At 49.1% G+C, this 21,478-nt stretch overlaps 1 long non-coding RNA gene across 9 annotated transcripts; it reads left to right on the top strand.

Annotated features, from left to right (window-relative positions):
- The first annotated feature begins 16,455 nt into the window (after positions 1-16,455).
- LOC112876139 lies at positions 16,456-20,586 on the top strand. Of its 9 annotated transcripts, none has more exons than XR_003225256.1 (8): positions 16,456-16,539; positions 16,671-17,012; positions 17,384-17,450; positions 17,600-17,656; positions 17,869-17,984; positions 18,271-18,628; positions 18,723-18,829; positions 20,000-20,383. It is a non-coding gene; the product is annotated as an uncharacterized LOC112876139 (long non-coding RNA). The 9 variants fall into 9 exon arrangements; XR_003225257.1 differs by lacking the exon at positions 16,456-16,539 and adding an exon at positions 20,428-20,586 and having other exon boundaries at positions 16,569-17,012; positions 20,000-20,244; XR_003225262.1 differs by lacking the exon at positions 16,456-16,539 and having other exon boundaries at positions 16,569-17,012; positions 18,727-18,829.
- The last annotated feature ends 892 nt before the right edge of the window (positions 20,587-21,478 follow it).

Genomic DNA, 21,478 nt, shown 5'->3' with positions numbered 1-21,478 from the left:
GCTGTGACTTTGGCATTTGTTGTCCTCTCCAACCGTGGCGCTCAAAGCTCGGTGCTGATGTGAACCCGTTAGGGTTTGTTCCTGATCTTTTGATGAGAGGCGTGGAATAACTCGATTGACGGAGGAGACGACGTTCACGGCCCGACTACAGCCTTCCAAGGATGCTGCGCCTTAGCCACTGATACACCACCTCCTTTGGTTGCCGCGAAATTGTGGAGCGCGACACCCGGCCACTAGGGCACTCGTGCTGCAAGCAATCGAAGAACTAGCAAGAACAAGTAGAACAAGTACTAAAATTACGAGATGTAATTGAAGGTCTCAAACCGAATCTCAATATTGATGGGGTTCCGAAAACAAGTGGACGGGCGGCTGGATCAGCACGCGCGTCTACAAAGAAGTAACAAAAGCTAAACTTGCATCTAACAAAACCCGAGTGTTCTTGACGGTGGCTAAAGGTTATAAAGAAGTGGGAGAACAACCATAAGGGTGCTGGGGTCATGTGCCAACCCTAGGACGCATCCGTCTTGGACTCAACTTGATACACGGCCCGTTGGGCCAAATTAGGGTGACGCAGCACCGTGGCGGAAAAGGACTTTGTAGTAAATCTAGGACTGCGGTTGACTCCGAATAGATATGGAGGTGATTCCAGATCCGTTGGAAAGTAGATTTGATAAGCTTTCCAAAAAGTACACAACCGACCAAAACGGAGTCCGGATGAAGTCGTGGCGGCCATCACAAGTCGTGTCTATCCTGCAGTCCGAATCCAGCCCGCGCGATGCCTCTTCCCTTTTGATCCAATCCATTGTTCCTGAGTAAAATAAGAGTGCACGTGTCTCCTTTGTCTAAATATGATGAACCTGAGCTTAAGAGTGAACTTACTTGATGGGTAAGCCAACAAGCACGAACGCGAGTAATAGGACCAAGAGGTGTTGTTGAAGTAGATACTGGTGTAGGTGTGGATGTATCGTTAGTGGGGATGTCCTCATCAGGTGCATAATTAAGGTCCTGTAGTTGTTGGTCGCAGATGTACCAAGAACCTCCTCAGCACCGTCATCGAAACCTAAAATGTTAGCTGCAATAATATTTTCATCTTCAATATCAGAAGCACTAACATACCCACCGTCAGCAGTAGCAATGATCGCCCGTTTGCTAGGGCAATCTCGCTGCATATGGCCAAATCCCTGGCAGCGGTGGCACTTGATGTCGGAGGTGCGACCAGTGGAAGTGTTGGGCACCATAGCCTTTGATGCAACACCAAGAGGCGTCTGGGACTTGCTGCTGTCTTGTCCCTTTGATGTTGAAGGTGCGGTGCTGCGTACAACACCGGTGGAGGGAGGTGTGGCCACACGTACGCTCGAGGAGGGCGCCGTTTTGGCTGGCGCCGGAAGCTACCGTGGCGTGAAGGTGTTGTTCCGCCGCTGCTGTTGGTGACCCTGTAGTTCTTTATCTGCCAACATAGCAAGTTGAAACAAACATTGTATAGAATGATATTCCTTATAATCAACTATGTCTTGGATCTCATGCCGTAAGCCCCCATAAAACCTAACAATCTGGTCTTTTTGATCCTCAACTACCCCACAACAAAGCATACCTTTCTGCAATTCTTGGTAGTACTCTTGGACAGACATGTCACCTTGATCAAAGCGTTGTAATTTCTTACGAAGATCATGTCTATATGATGGAGGAACAAACCTAGCGTGCATCTCTTCTTTTAACGCAGTCCATGTCTATGGGGCATTACGTGCATTGACAAGTTCATTCCACCAAATGATAGCATAATCTTTAAACTCACTAGTGGCTTGTCTAACTCTATGACGCTCAGGAACAAGATGGGAGCTAAATTTTTGTTCTACATCATCTCCCAATCCAAGTAAGTCTCAGCATCATAAGATCCATAAAATGGTGGAATAGAAAACTTAATCTTAGCATAAGGATCATTATCTTGCTCAGGAGCATGAGGACGATGTCTACCATTACCTCCCATACCTTGACAATGACGTAGAAGGCGACGGTGCTGCTATGCATCAACCTCGTCATCGTCAAACTCGTCCTCTGTATTGTTGTGAGGAAGGCTGCCGACAGCAAGGACGATGGGGCGTAGAGCATGGTGGGGAAAATGAGCCTCCACCGCGTCCAGCGCAAGACCATCAACACTTGTATGGATCCTCTGAAAGATGTCTGTTGTAGTGGTCTGGTACTTGTTGAAAGCGTCAGTCATCGCCCGCATCATGTCTTTTAGTTCCATATGGGACACACACTCATTATCGTCGGAAGGTGTAGAAGGAGAGGTCTCGTCCATCGGCTCCTTTCCTGTCATGGTTAGAACAAAACAGAAATGAAGGCAAAAGGTTGTGAACCCTATGACTACACTCTCTTAAGTGGAAGTGGAAAACAAAGTAAGATGCATCTTACCCCGCTCTTACAAGTGTCTTACCAGCACTGCAGGTGGCAAACGGTGACCGGTATGATAACACGAAGAGAGTGGGTGTGATTGCAAAGGTTACCTATTCTGCTCGGAAAAAGGTGGAGCTTGGAAAGGCTCAAATGCAGTATATGTATGTGGCACACAAGTTAGTAATAGATAGCAATGCTGAATAAGTGTCCAAAGAACTTGACCTAGTTGCTGGCCTAAAAATGTATTAGAACAGTTGTAGCAGTAATTAAGGAATAAGGATGAAAGATGATGAACAACAAAGGTAGTTGTCAGACCCGGGGCCACGGGACTGTGTACATAGCGTAGTTTAAGAGATTAAGTCCGTCTTATCTCTTATTTACCTCGTTTATCTCTTATTTATTCCGTTCAAATAGGAGATAGAGCTGACCGATACAGAGGGAATCTACTCAAGATATGTTCTAGTACGATTCCTCGGCTGGTGTTGGTTAGTATCTTTGTAACCCTGGCCTCTCGGATATATAAGGGAGGTCAGGGACCCCTCTCAAAACACGATCTCTAGGTCATTCTACACCAAAGGCAATACAAACTACCATACAGGACGTAGGGTGTTACGCGTCTTGCGGCCCGAACCTGTCTAAGCTTTGTGTTCCTTGCACTTTCGAGTTCCTGATCTCGGCGTCTCCTCACCCAAAACTTACCACCTTGGGTATATCCCTTGGTGGGCAGCCGGTTAAACACCGACAGCTGGCGCGCCAGGTGGGGGGCGCGTTGAAGATCCACCGGCGAGCTCGATGGCATCTTTCAAATTCATCAGGTCAGTTCCCTGCCAGGGTACGACATTTGTTTTTGGTTCGTGGGTCTGCATCGCAGATGGTGTGGGCAATTTTTGGCGATTCCTCGTCGACATGAAGCCAAAGACCTCCGCTGCGGATTCCTGCAGCGACCTCGACAAGTTTGTTGATGGGCTCGACAACTTAGTGCTCCATGCTTCTGCAACAAGGATCGAGATGGAGCCTGCTCCAAGCTCGACTTCTCCCAGCGTTGCGGCAACCTCCCCTGGGTTGGACTCGTTCCAATCTAGGGATCTGCATAGCCGATCCCAACTCGGTTCATGCAAACCGGCCACTGATTTTCAGGAGGCCAACGTCTCTGGGTCCCTCTCCATGTTGGAGAAGGACCTGGACTTTCTGCTCCAGGATGGAAAGCCAGAAGCCACCGCGTGTCGGGGGGCTTCGGGTTGTTCTGGCGCTAGCAATCTGGTGATCACCTCTTTGCCTGAGGGGCGCATCGTACATTGGAAGGGCATGGTGCTCTCCGATCTGCTCGAGGTAGAGGGTCGACTTGTGGCTCACCTCGAGCCCTTGCCCTTTCAAGAGGGCAGGCCATTGGCTACCGTGGCGGAGGGGTCAACTGAACTAGTCGACGCAAGCTCTCATGAGCTTTCCTCCCGCCAGGTGCTAATGGCGGAAGAAGGCGAGGACGATGGGGATCTTCCTATCGTCAACTTTGAAGCGATCTCCGAAGATGAGATCACGGCCAACGCCAGCGACGAGAACGATGCCGATCGTGAGGCGCGGAGGGCCAGGAACAGGGCCCGCACAATCCGGCGGAGGAGGGCCAACGAGCGTAGGCCATCTATGCATCGTGAGCTTGACCCTGAGTTTGCTGCTGTAAGCGAACAAGGTTTCAAGACTCCGGTGGCCAACATCTCTAGGGTGACGGCCATCCTCGAGCGCAGTCATGATCCGGACATGCGTCAAGCACTCCTTTACGCGCAAAGGGCTTGGATCCAGTTGGATCAGCACAACCCAGCGTCCACCATCAGGGAGGAGCGTGTGGGTGAGAGTCGGAGCCAGGCTCACGGTCGAACGGCTGGCGGCCGTCCTCGACATCAGCTTAGCAACAACAATGCTTGCGGGAGCCAGGCTCCTGGCGGGAGGCAGCAGCCACCGCAAGGGGGTCATCCGCGTCAGGCCAATCATCGACTTCCTCCAGAGGACCTGCGTCAGCACATCAATGAAGGTCGCGACGCGCGAACCATGATCTCCTCCAGGCGCAAGGTCCGTGATGAAGTCGAAACTGAAGGTACTGACTGTAGCGACCGATTCCCTGCTTTTTCTGCACGTTTCAGCAGCTACAAGTACCCGGAGGGCTTCAAACCGATCGGCATCACCAAGTATGACGGCAAGCAAGCCCCTCAGCAGTGGCTCCGTTGCTACTCCACGGCCATTGAGGTCGTAGGGGGGTCGAATATCACCAAAGTCGTCTACTTCCCAATGGCTCTGGACCCTGCGCCACTCACTTGGTTGGAGAGTCTCAGCAACAACTCGATCGACTCCTGGGAGCGCCTCAAGAAGGTCTTCATTGACAACTTCCAGGGAGCGATTGCTCGTGCAGGTACTCGTCATGATCTTGCTCAGTGTAAGCAGGAACGTAACGAGCTACTGCGGTCCTACACACGTTGCTTCTTCGACGTCCGCGCCACCACCGCGAACATCTCGGAGGACGACTGTCGGTGTTTTTACCGTCGGCCTACCTAGGGATATCCTAAGGTAGGTGTTTATTTGGTGAGGGATCGCCGGATCTGGAACTTGAAGGTGAACGCAAGGACACAAGACACAGATTTAGACAGGTTCGGGCCGCTAGAGTAGCGTAATACCCTATGTCCTGTTTGGTGGTATTGAATATTGCGCCCTGCGCTTGGGTGTTGAGCTGCCTGTAGGCGGCTCTCTGTTGGATATCTCCCTCTTGGTGGCTCTAATTGCTCTTCTAGTTGCTCTACCTATCCAGGTACCCTGCCCTCCTTTATATATATCCCAGGGGGCAGGATTCCTAGTAGGATTAGGAGTCCTAATTGGATTACAGCATATGAGTCCTAATAGGATTACAGCGGAATCCTAGTAGGAACCAGACTTCTTTTAGCTCTCGGGTAGCTTCCTTGCGGTACCCAGGGGATCTATCCCTGACAACGACATCATCGATTGTTTCTACAACGGCATCACCGACCCGGGCATCTATAGGGATTTCGGGTGGAACAGGCCAAAGACTGTTGCGGGCCTTCGTGATATGATGCACAATTGGTCCGAACAGGAGGAGAAGATGCGGGAGCGGTTCCCGCGGCGTCAAGATAGCAATCTGAGGCGCCCAAACGACAACCGCAACGACAAAGGCCAGCGGGACTTTTCGGGTCCACCCCGGAAACGAAAGCCAGATGATATCATCGCGGCTATCGATCGTCCTTCGCGGGGCAAGAAGTCGACGACGCAGGAGGAGTTTGAGAAGCTCTTGCAAAAGAAGTGCCCGTGGCATCCAGGTGCCAATCATGCCGCCATCGACTACTACCACCTTTGGAGAACGTTCAGCAACTCCGGTGGTGGAAAGAAGACCAAGAAGCCTGTGGATAAAGAACCCAAGGACGACGATCAGGAGGACCATGGGCGCAACCCGAAGTTTCAAGATGCTTCGAAGGTCGTCAACGTCATCTTCGGGGGAGATGAGGATTTTGGTTCCAGGCGGGACCAGAAGCTGCTTCTCCGGGAGATTTTGTCCGTCGAGCCGGCGGTACCACGACCACTACGTTGGTCGGAGGTCCCCATCTCGTTCTCTCACGACGGCCAGTGGACGAGCTTTTCGGAGCCCGGTAAGTTCCCCTTGGTCCTGGATCTTGTGGTGGCGGAGGTCAGGCTCACCAAGGTCCTCATCGATGGCGGGAGCGGGCTCAATCTCATCTTCATCAGCACTCTGAAGAAAATGGGCCTGGATTTCAAGGACATGCTGGTTCCCAGCAAGTCCCCCTTCTACGGCATCGTTCCGGGTAACGCGGCACACCCGCTTGGTACGGTAGTCCTCCTAGTCACCTTCGGCACGCGGGAGAATTTCATAATGAGTTTATCAAGTTCGAAGTGGCTAACTTCGAATCTTCCTATCATGCAATATTGGGTCGTCCGGCACTCGCCAAGTTCATGGCAGTGCCGCATTACGTTTATCTGCTTCTCAAGATACCAGGACTCAGTGGAGTACTCACTATCCGTGGCGATTTGAAGAAGTCATACGACTGCAATCAGGAGGCGATCCAGTATGCTTCGACTACTCGCATGCCAGATGCTTCGAGAGAAGTACTCGCGACCGCGCAGCAGCTTTCCCAGTCCGGGCTGGAGATCCCCTCCAAGAAGGCCAGCAAGTCGAGCATCCAGTCGATTGATGACGTGGCCTTCAAGACGATCCAGCTCCAGGAGGGAGATTCATCTAAGACCGCTGTCATCGGCACGGGCTTAGGTGACAAATAGGAACTCGCACTCGTCAGCTTTCTTCGGGCTAACCGAGATATATTCGCGTGGAAACCAGCGGATATGCCAGGGGTGCCCAGGGAGTTGATCGAGCATGCTCTAAATGTACACCCAAAAGCTACGCCTAAAAAACAACGCCTGCGAAGGTTTGCCCACAAATGGGAGATCGCTAAACTTCTCGCGGCTGGATTCATTAGAGAAGTAATCCATCCAGAGTGGGTAGCGAATCCCGTTCTTGTAAAGAAAAAGAACAATGAATGGAGAATGTGTGTCGACTACACTGATCTCAACAAGCACTGCCCAAAGGACCATTTTGGGCTGCCGCGCATTGACCAAGTTGTCGATTCGACAGCTGGTTGTGTCCTTCTTTGCTTTCTTGACTGTTACTCAGGTTATCATCAGATCGCGCTCAAGGAGGAGGACCAAATCAAGACTGCATTCATCACCCCGTACGGGACTTATGCCTACAGAACCATGTCCTTCGGGTTGAAGAATGCAGGAGCAACCTATCAACGTGCGATCAAGATGTGTTTCGCAGATCAGCTGCACCGGAATGTGGAAGCTTATGTGGATGACGTGGTCATCAAGACCAGGGAGTCCAGCGATTTGATTGCAGATTTGGAGGAAACATTTAGCAGTCTGCGCAGATTTCGGTGGAAACTCAATCCTACCAAGTGCATTTTTGGAGTACCTTCAGGGAAATTGTTCGGGTTCATCGTTAGCAACCGGAGCATCGAAGCCAACCCTGTAAAGATCACAGCCATCACTTATATGGAGGCCCCGGCCACAATCAAGGATGTGCAGAAGTTAACAGGTTGTATGGCGGCCCTGAACAGGTTCATCTCCCGACTCAGGGAGAGAGGACTACCTTTCTTCAAGCTCCTGAAGCGCCAAGATAAGTTCCAATAGACGGAGGAGGCCGAGCGGGCCCTGCAGGATCTGAAACATCATTTTCAGTCCCCTCCGATCCTTACAGCACCATTGCCAGGGGAGGATCTACTACTCTACATCGCGGCAACAACTCATGTTGTCAGCAGTGCTATCGTAGTCGTGCGAGGCGAAGAAGGCCATGCGTTTGGAGTGCAGAGGCCCGTCTACTTCGTCAGGGAAGTCCTCTCCGAATCCAAGGTACGGTATCCAGCTGTTCAAAAGCTTTTATATGCAATCTTAATCACATCAAGAAAACTGCGCCATTACTTCGGCAAGTACAAGATCACTGTGATCACGGATTTCCCGTTGGCGGACATTCTTCATAATCAAGATGCCACGGGGCGCATATCCAAGTGGGCAGTGGAACTGGGGGCTTTGTCAATCGACTTCAAGCCACGCACTGCAATCAAGTCACAGGCTCTAGTCGACTTCATGGCTGAATGGAGGGAGAACCAAGTCCCAACACCAGTAGACAAGCCAGAGCACTGGACCATATACTTTGATGGGTCCCTCAAGCTCGACGGCAGTGGCGCTGGCGTTCTGCTTATTTCTCCACGAGGTGAACAATTGAAATATGTCCTTCAGATCTTGTGGGCGGTATCCAACAATGAAGCCGAATATGAAGCCTTGCTTCACGGGCTTCGTTTGGCGATATCACTAGGAATCAAGCAACTACTTGCGTTTATATGGCGATTCTCTTCTTGTCATTCAACAAGTCAACAAAGAATGGGACTGCAACAAGGAGACGATGGACGCTTATGTACAGGAAGTGCGCAAGTTGGAAAGCAAATTTTCTGGTTTGGAGGTTCACCATGTGTTGCTCGCACAATGTTGGCGCGGATATCCTGTCTAAATTGGGGTCAACACGTGCTCAGGTCCCGCCGGGAGTTTTCGTCCAGGAGCTCATGCAGCCATCCATCAAGCCTTCTCCGCAGGTAACCATCGACGCGGGTCCTCAACAACCCGATCGAGAGGTTATGGTGCTGGGGGAGAACTGGCGAGAGGCTTTTATTGACTTCATCCGAGATCAAAAGCTACCAGCGGGAATTGATGCCAGGAGCACGGAGGCGGCACGCGTCCTGCGCAGAAGCAAGGGTTTTGTCTTGGTCGACGGCAAGCTCTACCGGCGCGGCGCTCGGTCAGGAGTTCTCATGGAGTGCGTCACAAAGGAAGATGGCTACGACATACTGCGGGAGATCCACGAGGGCGTCTGCAAATCATGCGGCTTCAAGAACGCTGGTGGGGAAAGCATACAGGGCTGGTTTCTGGTGGCCCACCGCAGCAACCGACGCGGAGGATCTCGTGCGCAGGTGCCAGAACTGTCAGTTCTTCGGTAAACAGACTCATGTTCCAGCTCATAGCCTCATCACCATACCGCCATCATGGCCTTTTGCTTGTTGGAGCCTCGACATGATTGGGCCCTTCATAACGGCGCCAGGCGGTTTCACCCATGTTCTGGTAGCTATCGACAAGTTTACCAAGTGGATTGAGTACAAGCCGATAGCCAAGCTCACACCAGATCGGGTTATCGACTTCATCTCGGATATCCTGCACCCTTTCGGCTTCCCCAATACCATCATCATGGACTTGGGTTCCAATTTCACGGCCAACCAGTTCTGGGAGTTCTGCGAGAATGCATGCATCGAGGTTAAATAAGTCTCTGTCGCACACCCAAGGGCCAATGGACAAGTCGAACGGGCAAATGGTATGATAATCGACGGCCTCAAGAAGAGACTTTATGATGAGAATAGCAAGAAGGGGGGCAAGTGGATACACGAGTTACCACATGTCGTTTGGGGGCTTCGGACTCAGCCGTCCAAAGCCACAGGACAAACGCCTTTCTTCCTTGTATATGGATCGGAAGCTATTTTACCGGCCGATATCATGTGAAAGTCTCCAAGGGTCGAAATGTACAACAAAGGCGAGGCAGACGAGGTGAGGCAGTTAGAGCTCGATTCTGTCGAAGAGGCTCGCTGCACCGCTCTTGTTCAGTCAGCCCGATACCTGCAAGGAATCCGGCGATATCATGATCGCAACGTGAGAGAGCGGTCATTCAGCATTGGTGACTTGGTCTTGCGTCGCATCCAGGACGAATCCGGCCTACACAAGCTCAACTCAAGGTGGGAGGGCCCGTTCATCGTCAGCAGGTCACAAGGCCCGGATCATATCGGCTACAATATCCCGAGGGTCAGGATGTCCCAAACTCCTGGAACATTCAGAACCTGCGCAAGTTCTACCCATAAAAAGATGCCCGGTGATAGCTGAATCCCCGGGGGCTTAGAAGGTCTCCTTTCCTCGAATCAATTTGGAGGCTATGTGCCACAAGATTTGGGTCGTACGTCCCTTCATTGGCGCACGATGGCCGCGGTCACGTGCAAACATTTATATAAATTGACTTCTTGTCGTGAATGTTACGGAGGCTACCGCCACGTTCATATCTTATTGACTTCATTTTTTGACGGAACCCTCAGCTCAACCCAAATCCTCTACATACCGATTTCCACCGTGACCTTGGATGGTCGCAAGCGACAGCAGTCGCATTTTTCCCCAACATTCTCGATCCGTTCGACTGGTTTATACCCAGTTTGTTGGATGAGCTCGCACAAAGAGCTACCTCGACTACATCCTGCGTGGTTGCACCCAGAGTAGTCTCGTTTCTGCCAAGAGCACGGCACACCAGCGGCGACGCCCGCGTTTGCTCCCAACAAGTCTGATCCGTCCGTCCGGGTCCTACCTAACTTGTGGAGCGCGCTCCTACGAGGAGCGACCCTGACTACGTCCAGAGTCGATGCACTCGGGGTAGTTTTGCCTTAAGCCTGGCATTCGCGCGACGTTGCTCGCATTCTTTTCTAACAGTTTTAGACCCATGAGTCCGGGTTGTTGACAACTTGTTAGATAAGTTACCACATGGAGCTATGGCTACCTCTAGGGTCGCTGCACCCAGGGTAGCGTCTACTACTCAAGTCTTGTAAGCCTGGATCCCAATTCAGCCTAGGCGCATACACTAGTAGAGACATCAAAAGAACCCATATATACAAGGAAGTGACTACTTGTTTCTAGTACCCTAATCCTGCATTACACTTTGAACTATGCGCTCTGATATAGGTTGGGCCTCTAGGAGGTATCCGTCAAGTTGATCCTCGGTGCAGTCCGCCGCCATGCCTTGTGCAAATATTTCCAGCTGCGCGTTTGGCAAGAAGGACTTCACGACCGCGAGGGCGTTGTTGATGCATGTGACAGGAGCCTCGGAGAGGAACTTGAATACTTTTTTCGGGGCCTCGCGGAGCCGCTCTAGTAGGGGTCGCGGGCTTGTTTCACTTTCTTCCGGTGGATCCACCATATCCACCAGCTCTCGAGCGGCCTCCCTGAAGTCTTCGAGTTCTTCGCCAAGCGTCTTGATTCGCTGAAGGCTATCGACGAACTGTCGCTCAGTGTCGCCGATCACCTTCTGCAGCATCTCGACGTCATCTGTACGGCGATAGAGCAGATTCTTCACGTCAGCAAGTAGCTCTTCTTTACTCATTAAGATTCTTCTAAGCTCTGTGGTGGAAAGCTTTTCAGAATCCAGGATGAGTCATACAGTGCAAGTACCCGAGGGAAGCAATGGCTTACCTTGGTGCGCTTTCTTTTGCTCCTTGAGCTGCTCCTAGTGCGCATGCTTATTTGCCTCGAGCTCCCTCTTCTGTTCCTCGAGTTGTTGTTGGAGCTTGGCGTTGACCATCTTGAGATGAGAGTTCTCCGTCCTCTCGTCGTCAAGGCGCTTTCTCAGGGCAGCAAGTTCCTTGCGATCGTAGGCAAGGGTCTTCAATTCCTCTGCTTGCTTCTGGAGTGGGCGATCACTCTCTGCATAAAAAGGGGGAAACCAGATAAGCAATTCGATATAGTCACTGGCAGAGAGGTTTTCAGGTCTTACCATGGCAAAATCATGCGCCTTCTTGAGGTTCTCCATGTTGCCATCAGTCAGCAGCAGGTCACCGGCCAGGCCGGTGGTGACGGCATCTTGACAATCCGACCCGGCCAGCAGCAGCTCAACGGGTCTCCCGGAGGTTCCCACGACTGCTTCAGTAGTCGGCTGCTGTGCACCTGCAATCACAAAAATCCTCAGTATACAGCATGCAGATCCCGGTAGCTAGCCGGGGCGGTCAGATGCTCACTTGCACCATCCGTAGGAGCGGTGCTAGGGGCCTCGACTTGCTTCTCGCCACCGGCCCCGACCTCGACTTATCGGAGCTCGGGAGGCGGCAGGTCGGGCAACGTCGCGTCTGCCCCAGGGGCAGGCTCTGCGGGCTCTGATCACGCTGGGGACGATGGCTCGGGGGCTGACGCAGCTGTGACTGGCCCAGCGCCTGATGATTCCTCTCGGGTCGAAGACCCGGGGGCTGGGGTAGTCGAAGCTAGCGTCAGCTGGAGGTCTGCGGCACTTGCAGCTCTAATGAAGTCGAAGTTAGTCACCACACAAGTCGAAAGAGCCTAAATTTATTGTGCAATTAGAGGCAGACTTACAGTACAGACTTCTTCTTCATAGCCCTTTTCATACGAATGGCCTGACGCAGCGTCCTCATTGCTGGCGGTGGGGTTTCACCAGCCTGTGGTGCAGTCCCCGCCACGGCGATGGTGACGGCTGCGGCGGCCGATGGGCCTGTTTCTTCTTCTTCGGGCTCGGCTCGGGAGGAGGAAGCGGAAGGCCTACAGGAGGACATTGTGAGCATGGCATGATCTCAATGCGTCAAAGCAGTAAAGTTCTTACCCAGTAGACTCGAGTTCCTGCGCCTTCCGCTTGCGCACCAATCGACGGCCCTGCAGCACCAACGACACAGCGCTGGTCAACTCCATGCTCTGGTCAGAGGAGTTGCCCCGACGCGCTTCTCCTTCAGTTCCCTCCTCCGATCGGGAGCTCACATCCTCGGTGGATCCGAAGCTGCGCAAAGCCGCAGCAATGCGAGCCCTCTTCGCCTCAACAGCGGCACTGGGGAGGAGGTGGTCCGGCTGAGGGACGTCGGGTCACGGCGGGTAGCTGCAGTACAGCTCTGTGTGTCCCTGCATCAGGTTCGTCAGTGGGTAACGGAGTAACACAGGTTGTTTTCAACAAAAAGAAGTCGAATACTCACAGGCTTGGGTGGATTTCGCGCGGAAAACAATGTTGGCACATACGGCACGGCGTCCACGTCCAACAACACCCGCTGAACCCGCTGGAGCGCGGCTTCATCTGACGATTCCTCTGCGCACATGCGAGAAGGATCTGCGGGACCTGTGTACTCGAATCCCAGGCAATGGTGCTGCTGGATTGGTTGGACGCGGCGTTTGTAAAATGCGAACATGACAGAGGCACCGGTCACTCCCTTCTTCTTCTGTGTCTCTATGATGTCCAGCAGCTCCTTGACCTGATCCATCTCCCCGCCGGAGGGTTCGTGATTCCACTCTGGCCTCACTACAGGTGGTCTGTTTGACTTCGTTGGGAGGTGGGGAGCATGGTTCTCGATGTAAAACCAATGATTCTTCCACCCGGGAAGGTTGGAGGGGCATCTGTAAGTAAGATATTTGTCGCCGGCCTGCTGACGCAGTTGGATGCCGGCGCCCCCCCACAACGGAAAGATTCTTGAATGTGGGCTGTGGTTTGATGCGGAAGAGGAAGCGGAAAAGATCCCAGTGGGGTTCGATTCCGAGGAAAGCTTCGCAGAAATAGATAAAAATCGAAATGTGGCAGATAGAATTGGGGTTGAGGTGATGAAGCTCAAGCTCGTAGTAATACAGCAAGCCTCGGAAGAAGGAACAAGAGGGGAGGGCCAATCCCCATTCGGCAAAATGGAGAAATGTGATGATTTCGTCAATATTTTCCATGGGGAATGGCTCACGGTATAAGGGGCGCCAGTTGACAAGGTTCCTTTCTTGCAGCAAACCCTCGGAAACTAGGTTGTTCAGATGGTTGAGGGAGCACTTACTGTGTGTCCACTCTGCAGTTGAAGGCTGCGCCTCTTTCTTCTTCCCTTCGATCTCTGCCTTCTTGGGTGCCATCTCTGATTCGCTGGCCACGAGATGCTCGGGGGCTACGAGGAGAGTGGCGAGGAGGTTGGAGCGGGAGGATTCCCTTGGGGGGATGGTGGCGGCGTTTGGCTCTGATTGGGGTTTTTGGCGGTTCTTGGCAAAAGGCAGATTGAAAGCACAGTTTTTTCCCACTGTTGTCGCGGGGTTATATAACCAGCGGAGTGGAGGAAAGTTATTGTTCTGAAGTTCGAGGGTCGTTTTTTGGGAATATTCCGAAGATGAGAGATCATTTGGTGGACTGTTTGGATTAAATATTCGATTAATCATTTTTTCAGGGCTAATTCGCCCGAAAAAAGGGGTTTTTCGGATTCATGATCTAATGTCCATCATTTGTATCATCATTTTGGTAATTTCTCAAGTTGTCATTTTTTAGCCTGCATGCCACAGTTTTCGGATCCTTATCTCCAAAATCGTGGGATTTGGATTCAAGGTTCGGAGGCTGCGGGATACGTGGTATCGACTACTTATTTTTTAAATTTCTTTGAAGGATAGGGAGGATTACAGACTAATGGGACCCTCAGCCTGATTCTCCGATTCAACCTAAGGCTGGGGGGCTACTCTATATGGAGTGCGATTTTTAAATCGCACACCTTAACAAAAATTCGGGGCTTGAGCACCTTATAGCTTCGATGCAGCCTAGAAGTATTCGAAGAAGGGCTTTAAGACGAAGTTTCAGAAGAAGTCGAAGACTGCTTCGAAAGTACTCGATAAGCCTGCAGTACTCAGCTACGAAGAGCTCGGGGGCTTGTCAGACCCGGGGCCACGGGACTATGTACATAGCATAGTTTAAGATATTAAGTCCGTCTTATCTCTTATTTACCTCGTTTATCTCTTATTTATTCCGTTTAAATAGAAGATAGAGCTGACCGATACAGAGAGAATCTACTCAAGATATGTTCTGGTACGATTCCTCGGCTGGTGTTGGTTAGTATCTTTGTAACCCTGGCCTCTCGGATATATAAGGGAGGTCAGGGACCCCTCTCAAAACACGATCTCTAGGTCATTCTACACCAAAGGCAATACAAACCACCATACAGGACGTAGGGTGTTACGCGTCTTGCGGCCCGAACCTGTCTAAGCTTTGTGTTCCTTGCACCTTCAAGTTCCTGATCTCGGCGTCTCCTCACCCAAAACTTACCACCTTGGGTATATCCCTCGGTGGGCAGCCGGTTAAACACCGACAGTAGTATCAGCAAGTATCCAGCAGCTCACACAGAAAAACAACAAATTTGCCCCCTGTTTTGTCTTTTAGCACTAGTAGAAATCAAATTTTTGTTTTTTGCTTTGTTTTTTTGATATTTTTTTCTCAATCAAGGGCATAAGAATAGGAACAGCACCAAGAATCAGCTCAAACCGATGAAAGATGTGATCGGTAGAAATTCGCGAGCGTTTGAAAAAACTGGTGTTGGAACTTCGAAGCTCGAATAAGTGCCTTCCTGATTTTTTTTAAATTTTTTGAGATTGCCGCACCCGGCATAGCGGGGGAATCGTATGTGCAATTTTTTGAGAGCTTTCCGAGAAAAAAATTCACCTCAATCGGAGTTTCGAGTGAAAAGTTATGCCCGTTTTAATGAGGACCCTCCGAATTAGGTTTTTGTGGTAGTGGAAACTAAATCGGATGCGAATCGATGGATCAGTGGATGGAAAAAAAATTTGTAGATTAAATTTTTTTTGTAGATGGTAGCGGATGGAAGAAACAAAACTGAACTAAAACAAAGTTAAACCAACAACCAAACTCAACCTAGGACACGAACTCAGAACTACGGACTCCGAAACTAAATTATGCAAAAGGCTGAGCGAGGATTGTAGGTCGGAAAGAGTAAAAAAAAATTTGAGGCTTTTTTGTGGACTATAGGATGGAAATAAAATAAATCTAAAGGCACATGAGTATACCTCATGTGCAACCTAATAACTAATACCATTTGATAGAAGGATGAGTCCCGATCTTCCAAGAGGTATGGTAAACTTGATTGGTGGAGAACTCGACATTGATGAACCAAGGCTCCGAACGAACGGAACCTCGCAATCACTACACTACTGCTCCGTTGTTTATCACCCATGTCACATGGATGACCTCGCCACGAAGGCTTGTCCCTGCAAGCGCAATTAAGAACATAAGCAAGAACAAGAGATGCAATCAAATAAACTTGGTTACGAGATGGGGTCTCATAAGCCGATGAACGGCGATACTGTTCGATGACAGATTGAATCTAAGCAAAACTCAAACCCTAATGTGGCGCCGGCTACTGAATAAAAAGGAGTTAGGGGTGTGCAAGTCCCCTGGACGCAACCCTAATGGGTTCCAACACGGTACCCAGGCCAACGGCCCTACAGACGGTGACACAGCGCCGTGATAGATTCTGGATGTCCACTTGTTTCGATGATTTTTCTGTCGACTTAGAAAGAATTTTGAGTTGGAACCGGTGCCATTGGAAGCTCTATGAAATTCTGGTTCCAACCATATATAGAACGTCCAAATCCGACTCCGTATGTGGTCAAGGCGTCAATTTTGGTGAAGTCAGGTTCTGAAATCCGAGGTGGAGTCGAAGTCGAGTTGGACCTAGACTCCTTCTTGGTGTGGACGTTCTAACACCTTCTCTTTGACTCCTTGGCCTTCTCCAAGTTCTCGCCGGTACTCTCCATTGTTCCTAATTAATAAAACATGCATGGAACCAAACGTAAGTTCTAAAAACTAATTGATAAAGTTAGAGCGTACCTGGAGATCCAACTATCGCGCACGTGCTCTAGTGATCGGTCCTTACATTGTATGCAAAGTAGAGATGTGCTCGTCTAACGCCGGTGCAAGGAGAGATGTCCTTGTCAAGCACGCCGGTGCGCTGTTCACCACCAGCTGCAGCAACCCATTAGCCGTCCATGTCTGTGCAGGTAACCTGTTCGAGTAAATGCCTGTGAAAAACACGGTTGTGGATTAGTTAGTTTTCTTGTGCGTGCTCCTGTTGATTCACCTTCAGACACGATTAACTAGCTTCGATGCACGGGCACCTTCTCATGGCCAGCGAGCGGCGCCTTGACCGGGGACGCCGAGGTGGCGGCGACCCGGCACGCGGGACGCGCTGCGGGCTTGCGGGTTCCTGTACGGTGCGGCGTTGGTGCCGGCGCTGCGGCTCATGTGCGGATACATGGCGGCGCGGAGCTGGGCTGCCGCACGCGCTACTGCTGCTCACAGGGTACGCCGGGATCAGCCGCGACGCCACGGGGGCTCCGCGGGCAAGACGATGGCCTGGGCCGACCACGAGTTTGACTAGCTCTCCGCCATGGCCACCGCGCTGCTCAACGCCATCGCCGACGGGAGTTAGCCGGCCGACAGGGCGCTCGCCCTGCCGTTGGTGGACGTATTTGTTAGTAAATCCCTGTTGCATATATTAGTAAAATTATCGCATAATGAATACTATGCTAGCTTAATGATTAATAGTGCAGATATCTCTATTGTTCAGTTAACTTTAGATCTATTTGTCTTTTTTGGAAAACAAAATAGGCATAAGTTACAATAATTGGCCAATTACATGATTCTACCATTGAACCAAGGTTTTCATGGCTAATCATATCGCAGGGTGAAGGATGCTTTAGATTCTTCTAAGATTGCTGCTATAAGCTATAACCTTTACATTGTTCCAAAAGCATTTCACTGCCGTTTTTTAGGAAATTGAAGTTGCCACACTTTCCTGTGCATCTAATCACTATTTTTTTCTCTTCGATCCTTCTTATCAAGGAATGATGGTATGTCTGGGTAATTGGAAGCATCAACTTGAGGAAGCTTGCTACTGCCTAATCATTAGGTAAATTCTTTAAGCTTAATGGCCCCTGCAATGCAGTATACAGATAATATATGTTGTCAATGCCAACACGTGACCTCAATTTATTCAGTAGTATGCTGTCTCATGGAAGTAAACGGTGAAACTAATTTTCATTTCCCTATACAATTCAGAGAGGCCCTATGCTGGGAGAAAGCAACCATGTGCATTCTATTTTAAGCACTGCCCAGGTCAGGCTCTTTTTGTTGTTACCTTTTTTGGTTAGTGTTCTGATCAATTTACACATCTATGGGATGCTTTTTTCATCTTTCTTTGCAGGTGCTCTGTAGTTTGTATATGGGTAGCAAAGGGCGTTGTATATGTCCTCTCAATAATCTAAGTTTCGTAGTCAAACGTTTCCATTTATTGATGATGAACAAATAACATGAGCGTTTGGATACAGTGTCAGCCTGGAATGATGTGTTCTGGAGACCAAGAAGCTCATCAAGACAAATTTCCAGGACATGCTGAATTTCACAAAGCTTGAGGCTTCTGACTGCAGACTCTAATGAACCAAAGGTATTCTATTAATTTTAAAATTTGGCTTGCTTTTTAATGGTTTTTTGCAAACATAGTTTGTCATTTTTTCTTGAATTACATGAACTGACAATGCTAGCATGTCTCTATACTTTTTCAGTTAGCAATTATGTTGATTAACTGATAACAATATTGGTTGACTGTAGATAATTTTTGACATCAAAATGAACCTATTTGGGTAAACGATTGAAGTGTCTGTACCCATCTTATATTGTGCATGCTTATGTTATAAGTTATTTTTTCACCTGATGTCCTTTTTAATTTGCAGTGGATTCAATTCTAAAGAAAACAGTTTCGTATCCGGCTCAATTTTGCCATGACGGTCAACAAGTCACAAGGTCAGACTATTCTTAACGTTGGTGTTTACCTCCCTGACCTTGTGTTCTCGCATGGGCAACCGTATGTTGCAATGTTGAGGGCTACCACTAGAACAAACATCAGGATTCTGGCACTTCCACCTAATGCCACTGAGCAGGAGGAAGAAGCTAAAAAGGAGAAGAAAAATGCCAACAAAAGGGGTAAGGAGACCTTTAATAACAAGAAAGAAAAGAAAAAGACCCCAGCGTATAATGGTACATATACGAAGAATATTGTATACAAGGAGATCCTAACGGCATAGTTCAGAGGTAATATATAGTACTAATTATTGTATATAACATGGTGTGAGGCGAGCAGTTGGAAAATTAATGCCTTCACAATCTTTCTTTTTTTTTCTGGCAGGCAGGTCATTTAACTTTTTTTATCATGGGTATTTATATATCCCACTAGGGATGTGTATGATGAGGGATTTGCAACGTCACAGAAAATGATCTCGTTCGGACCATATGGTGAGTGATCACGTGCTTTGCTACAGCTATTCTTGTATCTGTAATATTAAGCTCGAACAATATTTGAACACGTATTATTCTTGACATGTTTAATATAATTTAGGAACTCCACCAGAAAAAAAAGTCCCATTAGCTAAGCTGACATCCGCCATAAGTAAAGCAAAATGTCACTTGTGCCAAAGTTTGATTCTGCTCTTTGGTTCTGGTGGCATCGCGCAAACGTGCCGGCAAATATACTATCTTGTTGCCTCATGTCCTCAGCGAGTCCCTAAATCTATTGCTGATTTAGTTATATGCTTAGCATGCTTAGACCGGCTTCTAAGTTTCTAATTCTTGTAAGGTACTTTCCATTACAATTATTGGAATGTTGTATTGTTGTTTTTAAATTTGTGTCCTCAAGTCTCGACATTATTTTTAAGAACTATTTTATCATGCTACAACTGAGAAAATATTTTGACTAAAGGGCCCAAAGCCTCCCGTTTGCCTCTGCATATGTATTCATTGCACAGTGTATCTTTTTGGAGTGTGTAAAGTATATGACTGTACATGAGTTGTATATGAGTTGTATATGACGTTGAAGCCACAACTGTGAGTATAGATGTCGGCATCTGGGATTGGCTTCTTATTTTCTTTGGATTAACATTAGCTAAGATGCAGGACCTGGGATTAGCCTAGTTCTTTTTCGATTGTTTATTGTGATCACCTATATCCCTGTACCTTCCCCGACCGGGGGTGTGTGGCCGTGGCCGTGCTCGCCGTGGTGGTCGGCGCAGTGGCTGTGCTGGCCGTGCTCGCCGCGGTGGTCATGCTCCCCGTGGTCGGAATATGATCTTTTAAACAAATGGCGCCCCTCAATCTTTCCTATCATTTTGAGATAAAAATAATAGAAGTAATCATCTGGACACTTATTCGTAATCACCACGAGGTCCAAAAGTGTAAACAAAATATGGACTATTTTAATACACAAGTTCTGGTCTACGTTGTTCAAATCGCTTTGTTTTGAATACTGTTATGTGAAGGCGTGAAGCCTCATCGTGAGATTTAACTAGATATCTTTGATGGCAATACAATTTACTTTGATGGCAATGATATTTAGTTTGGTGTTGGCTACTTGATAATGCTTTTCCGTTTTGGCACATGCCATGCCGTGCCACGGAACGTATTCTTCAGGCGAGATTTTGTGAAAAAGAAATATTTGTTGGGTACGGGCAGGACCAGGAGCGCCCGACCCGGTACAACTCCAAAGGGAACCAGCAGGCTCAACCTGGAGGACCATGACGAGCGCGTCAACAAGTCCCGCCCAGCCCAGCAGGACAAACAGATCCGGAAAGCCAAGCAAGAGTGTACAACGAAGTTCAACCGAGAGCACGCACTCGGTCATTTAAGCTGGCTCCCCGCGCGTATGCTTTCTCAAGGTGCTACTAAACTCGCTGTGCATTTGATTGCATATTTCTTTTATTGACTTGTAAATCATATTATATTTGGTCATGTCAGCAAATCACATATTATTGTTCCGTTGATGACGTGTAATGCACTTTCTTATATTGAATATTAACGTGCGATCTAATTGAATGTTTCTTATCTTTTGCCGGCCGTAGCAACCCACGGATATGAAACTAGTTGAGAAAAAACATTAACAGAAACAGAGAGAGGGATGGTACGGCTGGACAGAGAGATAAAGGAGCCTACCAAAGAGGGGAAAAATGGGATGGACTGTGGGCGCAGGGCGCACGGCACACCCGATCCTCGCCACTTGCCCCACGCCCGCATCCGACGGCCCCTGCGCCCTCACGGCCAGCTCGGCTCCCGCGCAGCACCAGCGCCCGCTCGGCTCTCGGCTCTGCTCCAATCCTGCGCAGGAGGCCCGCTCGCTCGCTCGGCTCCTGTCCTCACTCCAATCCCACGCGCACAGATGAATAGTCTCCCACATCGCGCACCGCAACAGAGGTTCGGAGAACAACCATACTTTAGGGACAGCAGAATTATATTTCAATTTTTACCGCAACAGGGCAAGGCAACAGCAGTTAAGCTTACAAACAACAAAGTCAGTATTGTTCAGAAACGACTTCCATGCATGTACCAACACAAATTTTTACACGACTCAGTAGTAGTAGCATTATTTCAGCCAACAGTCATGCAAGAGGCAGGGCATGCTTATAATGGAATAAATCGTGAAAATATCTAAAGTCTTACAATTATTTGGTTTGGCTCAGCTTGTTCATCTCTTGTTTCTACATCATTATGTTCCAGATCTCCACCTACAATGCAATATATATGATAATAGATTATTTAAAATAAATTTCACACATAAGCAAAAGGTAGTGGGTAGGTCAGTACCTTTCTTCTTCTTCTTCTTCAGCAACCTCCAAAATCTGTCCATACTAGTAATGTCCTCATCACTTAATAGGGTATTTTGGAGCAAAGAAGACAGAGGATGTACTTGCTGGTCACTTCTTTTGGCCAAAAATGAGAAGCGATGTGGAGCGATTTGTTGCACGCTGCACTATATGTCAAAAAGATAAGTCATGTTTAAATCCGCATGGTTTGTATATGCCTTTACCAGTTCCTAGTGCTCCTTGGAAGGATATTTCTATGGATTTCATGTTGGGATTGCCTAAAACTAGGAAGGGACGTGATAGCATTTTTGTA

This window comes from Panicum hallii, chromosome 9 (assembly GCF_002211085.1).
Source record: "Panicum hallii strain FIL2 chromosome 9, PHallii_v3.1, whole genome shotgun sequence".
Taxonomy (NCBI): domain Eukaryota; kingdom Viridiplantae; phylum Streptophyta; class Magnoliopsida; order Poales; family Poaceae; genus Panicum; species Panicum hallii.
Note: the sequence above shows the minus strand (reverse complement) of the source record. Positions and strands in the feature narration are given on the sequence as shown.